Here is a 6,000-nt window from a genome sequence, read left to right as displayed (position 1 = left end):
TTATGTCATGTGGGACTTGTGCACAAAATTTGAGGTAATTCCGAGTTCATTAAGTTCGATTTGATGTGCGATTCATGGTTTTGTTATTTTATGCTTGATTTGAGGCCTCGAGTAAGTCCATATTATGATATTGGACTTGTTGGTATGTTCGTACGGGTTTTCGAGGGGCTCGGGTGAGTTTCAGATAGGTTTGGGTTGTATTGCGCTTGTTTTTTATATTTCGACGTCGTTTCTTCAAGCATAAATGGTATCATATTAAGGAAATGAGCTCCAATTTCTGTTTTTATTGAAGAATTAGATCTGTATCATAATTACGGAGCCATAGCAAAAAGAATCGTCGATTTTGGACATCGTATGAGGGACTTATGCTAATTTTAATGTTAGAGAAGAGAGATAGTGATGGTGCTTCGCAGATGCGAAGTTGGGTCCACATCAGCGACACCGTAGGTGCGATAAATGGTCCACAAAAGCAGAAATAACAACCGGAAATGCGCACTTGCGACGTTTTCGTGTTCTTTTGGTATTTTGAGCATATCTTGAGTTCTAGAGCTCCGACTGAGGTGATTTTTGCGGCGTTCTTCTCGTCTTTTCATGGGTTTCAGTATATAACTATAATATTTGTATTTTAATTTGATCACAGAAGTTCATTTTTTAATTAATCCATATTCTGATTGGAGAATTGAGAGTTTTTTTATCAAAAACTTTTCTAAAGTGAATACTACATCCGTTCTAGTTTATGTGAACCTATTTCCTTTTTGGTGTCTTCCAAAAAGAATGACCCCTTTCTAAATTTGGAAACAATTTTGCTTAGACTTACAATTCTACCCCTAATGAGATGCTTTTATAATCACACAAATACTCTGGGACATTTTTTGAATTGTTCAGGACCACAAATTCTAAAAGTATTCATTTTTTTCTTAAACTCTGTGCCGAGTTAAACAGGTTAACATAAATTAGAACGGATGGAGTAATTGAGTTTTGAACATAGATTTGGAGTCGGAATTGGATAAAATTAGTATGGTTGGACTCGTAATTGAATGGGTTATCGGATTTTGTGAGTTTTGTCGGGTTACGAGGTGCGGGCCCGGATTTGACTTTTTAGTTGACTTTAGGCTTTGATTTAAAATTTAACTTTTATCGATTGAGTTTATTCCTTTGGTATTATTTGATGTTGTTAAGTTGCTTGGCTAGTTTCGAGCCGTTCCGAGGTCGGTAATCGCGAGATGGCATTTCTAGAGTATTGTTTGGCTTGCTCTGTATTGGATTTGACTTGTTTGAGGTAAGTATCTTATCTAAACTTGGTTGAGGCACTAGTTGCCTGAATTATTTGTGATACCTACGTGATATGGGTGTGCATATGTGTGGGATTTGAGCCCATATGCGAGCACCAGGGTATTTATTCATGCTCGGGGTAGTGCTTAGGCTATGATATGCCTAGAGTTGAATGTTAAGCTTAAAGATATAGTGTTTCTCATATTTATACCATTGTTGTGAACTATTTGAGCCATACTTGAGGTTACAAAGAGGCTAATTCCCTAAATAAACTTGGTAATTACTATTTTTGTGATAAATTACCAATTTGAGCTATGATAGCACACATTGCACATGCCTACACTTTAGCATGTTAATATACCAGTCCATGAGCATGAAATATGATATTTATACATCATTTACATGTGTTCTTGTATACTTGCTTCTGTGTGATATGATTTGGACTAGGTGTCTGTGACCACGCATGGTAGATTGTGTTGTTATGCATGTGACTACGCCAGGCGAATTGGTATTATTAGCATGTGAGTTGTCCGTGTGGATCCAGATATAAAGATTATTAGTACATGAGTTATCTGTGCAGCACGTAAGTTATCTGTGCAACATGTGGATAGGTATCGATCTCCCTAGGGTCACCCTCTCATGTTTCTCTCTTGATGGTGTACACAAGGATTGTGTGAAACCGACGGGTTTCTGGTTGATGTGAGCTTTGGGAGAGCTGGTTACTATATTTGGATCGGGTTGTGTGTCCCAACAGACTAATATTTAGTTATGACATTTTATCTTTACTTGCAATTTCCCCGACTATTACCCTGATTTACTTGCATATCTTCCTTATATGCTGGATTGTTGACTGAGCAGAATATTTTAAAATAAAGAATTGTGACTATCAAAGTGGTTTTACCTGAGATTTTGTGATTTGATCATATATCTATCCTATACTTATTAAAATTATGAACTGCAAAGGTGTTAGTAAGTATCATCTATAGTTCTTGCTTCTTTTACCTCGCCGAGGTTATTTAGGATACTTATTGAGTACATGGGGTCAGTTGTACTAATATTGCGCTGATCTTTGAGTTGATGTTGTTGTGTACGACGGGAGATGACATTGAAGATGTACTTGCGTTCTTATTATGGCTATCACTTGTGCTTGGTAGCTTTAGATTCGAATTCAATTTATTTACATTTCAAACAGATGTTGTAATTATTTCTGTTCAGTTTTGTAAAAATCTAAGTCTTAGTGGCTCATGACTTCTACTACCAGTCCTTGGGAAATTGTATAAAAATTCAGCTATTTCATTTTGACTCTTATCATTATCACTATATAGTATTTTATTGTTATTTGACTTACCTAGCGGGTTGGGTTAGGTTCCATCATAACGGGCTGGATTTTGGGTCGTGACAATAATGATTAAGGTAATAACAACCAATCACGCATAATTAGAGATTATGCTGATTTCTTTCCATATTCGTGGCTATTAATGAACCTTCCATCTTTGTTGCTTTTAATATCCTTCCATCTTTGTGGCTTTTAGTATCCTTAGTTATACACTCAATACATGTGTTCTCCTTTTCAGCTAATAGACACGGTATCTTTGTAGACGATCATGTGGGTGTTATGCCTTTTCCGTTCTTCATTCTCCTTTATTGCTTTGATTCCTATGCCACATGCCAGCATATCATTTCTGAATATAAATAGTCCCTCTAATTTCTGAATATTCTGAAATGAATATTCAGGAAATGGAGAGTTTATTTATAGCAGGAATGTCTTATTGCCTTTTCCTAATATCTTTATGATATATATTAGAAGTGAAGAGACGTATGCAGGAATGTATTGTCGCCTTTTTCATTTAATGCTCGTGACACATGTCTTATCGTGATTGGATTTGCAGTTTCCAAAGGCTTTTTAGGGTTTTTGCTGCTTTGTTAGTTCGACGTGACAGTTCCATGATGACGTTTTTTGTTATAAATGTCGTATCATCACCCTTCTAAAACGACTTCTACTCTCTTTCATTTTTACCTTCTTCACTGACTCCTCTCAGCAACTCTCTTTTCCTTCGTGCATCTGTTTTCCCTTAACAATGACTTCCCAGCCTTCAAACTTATCATCATCCTCTGATCCTCATCGTACCATTATTATAGACGATCTCCCTTCTACGATGGCTCCGGCAAGGAGTAGAGGCAGAGGTGGCAGGCTTCGTAGCCTAGGTTCTATATCAAGTCAAAATACTTCTTCTTCTAAGAAAAATCTACTTCACTCCTAGATCTTCTTCCAGAACTAGGGATAAAAAATAACCACTACCGGAACCCCTAGTTTCGGAACTCGTTCCCCAAGAGTTTTCTTTTGTTTCTGACTATGAAGCGTGGAATAATGAGGTAACTTCCATAGCAGCACTCAACCTTGTAGACCATTACTCCTCTCTCATAAAATCTGGTCTTCTTTCTTTTGTACATAGAGGTTTTTCGGAAACCTGATTTTCCAATCATAACTCCTGTTGTTTATGACAGTATAACCACTTACCGTGAAGGTTATTCATTTATCTACACCTATCCTTTTACCCTAGTATTTAAAACTCCAATATACCCAGTGATTATAGAATTTTGTCGCTACTTCAATGTTTGCCTCGGGCAGATAGGCCCGATAATATGGAGGACAGTAGCATGACTTTGCTATTCGTCGCGCTTAGTTTCTGCCCGTTTCACTTTTCAACATATCCTTCATTTATATTCTTCGAAACTCTTTTGTGCGGGTGTTTTTACACTCGCAGCTAGGATTAAACATGTCTTGGTTGGCCTTGAGTATAATCGTGACCTGGGCTAGTATGCTCAGTTAGTTGTTGTCCCGATCTGTGAGTTGGTGGGAGAAGAAATTATGCCTTTTCCCAAAAAGTAGAATTTTGCACGTAAGTATTTTCTTTTAATTTTGCTTTCTAATATCTTCTTTCCCTTCCTTCTTATAATACTAACTGTCTCGTGCATTGTTTAGCATTAATGGAAGTCTTTGGTGAACAACCGACTTCCGTGGTTTGGTAGAACTAATATTGTCCGTTGTTCCTATGGAGTAAAGAACCTAGAAATTTCTCACAAAAAAATGGGTGGAAAGTGAAAACCTACGGTATGCTACTTTATTTTACCGTGCGTATTTTTTCCTTCATTGTTTATATAACATCATTTCCTTTTTTTATTATAAAGATTTGGAATCTGCGAAGTTCATCCCTATCCCGCTCATGCAGTTGGACCCAATGTCAACACTGCTTAGGTGCGGATCTTACATGTGTCATCTTCGAAGAGGAAGAATAAAGAACTCATCGCCTATGATGAACAGGAGAAAAAAGAAAGTTCCTTGGTGAAGAAGCTTCGAGTTAGGAGGCACGCCGTTTTGGATGATGAATCCAACGTCCTTTAAAACCAGCCATCAAATTTTGTACCTTTTTATTTTGTCGGTGAGCATAAAGATGCCCCTCTGGTAATTTCAAAGGAAGAAGTTGTTGATCCCACTATGGACTCTCCTTTAGTCCCCATGGAAAAACTCTTCGCTCAAGGATTTGAGGGTGAAAAGGAAGACTTTGGCTTTGTTTCTGAAGAGCTACCTCTTGTCACTCTTCCCATGAGCCTCGCTGCTTCTGCTGCTACCCCTAGAGATGAAGTCAGCCCTTCAACTGGGGGCAGAGTGAAATAACTTACAATCGAAGTCCCCCAGATGTCAGCCTGTTGAAGAAAACCAACCAAGATGTAGTGTGGTTGAAGCCTCTGATTGGTCCTCTTGAGAGGAAAAAACTTGATTCTCACTTATCTATTACTCTGATGAACGATGTAATTCATTTTGCTCTTAAGGTATTTTTTCTACCCTTAACCTTTTCATTTCTTCCTTCTTTAGGTTTATAACATCTTTTTTTTCTACTAGTAGATTAATTTAATAGGTACAGAGCTATTGGGGAGATTAGCTTGGACTAACAAGCAAGTTGTAAAATTGGACACGAAGGCTGATAACAGGAAAAAGCAGTTTGAAACAAATTTGGGTTGTTTAGCATGAGATTTGTGACCCTGAATCGATTCTCGTTTTCGGCATTTGGTTCATGAATTCAAAAGAGAAATTTGGGGGTCTTTGTCTAAAGTTTCATAGAGTGAATTGTTTAGCTTTGAACATTGATTCGAAGTCAGATTTGAGTGAAACTAGTATGGTTGGACTCGTAATCGAATGGGTTGTCAGATTTTGTAAGTTTTGTCAAGTTCTGAGGTGCAAGACCGGGTTTGACATTTTGGTTGACTTTGGGACTTTTGATTAAAGATTCGATGTTTATCAATTGGGTTTGTTTCCTTATACATTATTTGATGTATTTGAGTTACTTTTGGCTAGTTTCGAGCCGTTCGGAGGTCTATACACGCGAGATTGCATTTTTGGAGCATTGTTTGCTTGATCGGTATTTATTTGGCTTATTCGAGGTAAGTAACACTTCTAAACTTGATGCCGAGGGTATGAATCCCTGACTATACGGATTATGTATTTGGTGTTGAGGTGACGCATATGTTAGGTGACTGGCGTGTGGGCGTGCTCCATATGAATTGTGGCTCGGTTAATTCTATGGTACTGTGTAGTTACCTAATTGTGTCTTTATGACTGGAATTTCTATGTGCTAGAGTAATTGAGTTGTGATCCATGCTAGAAATCATGTTTAGGCTATATGCTTATTCTGTTGGGACCCATTGAGGTCATTTATGTCATTGAGTTAT

Source organism: Nicotiana tomentosiformis, chromosome 11 (assembly GCF_000390325.3).
Source record: "Nicotiana tomentosiformis chromosome 11, ASM39032v3, whole genome shotgun sequence".
NCBI classification, from domain to species: Eukaryota; Viridiplantae; Streptophyta; class Magnoliopsida; order Solanales; family Solanaceae; genus Nicotiana; species Nicotiana tomentosiformis.
The sequence above is the reverse complement of the archived record's forward strand: the minus strand, read 5'-3'. Positions refer to the sequence as shown.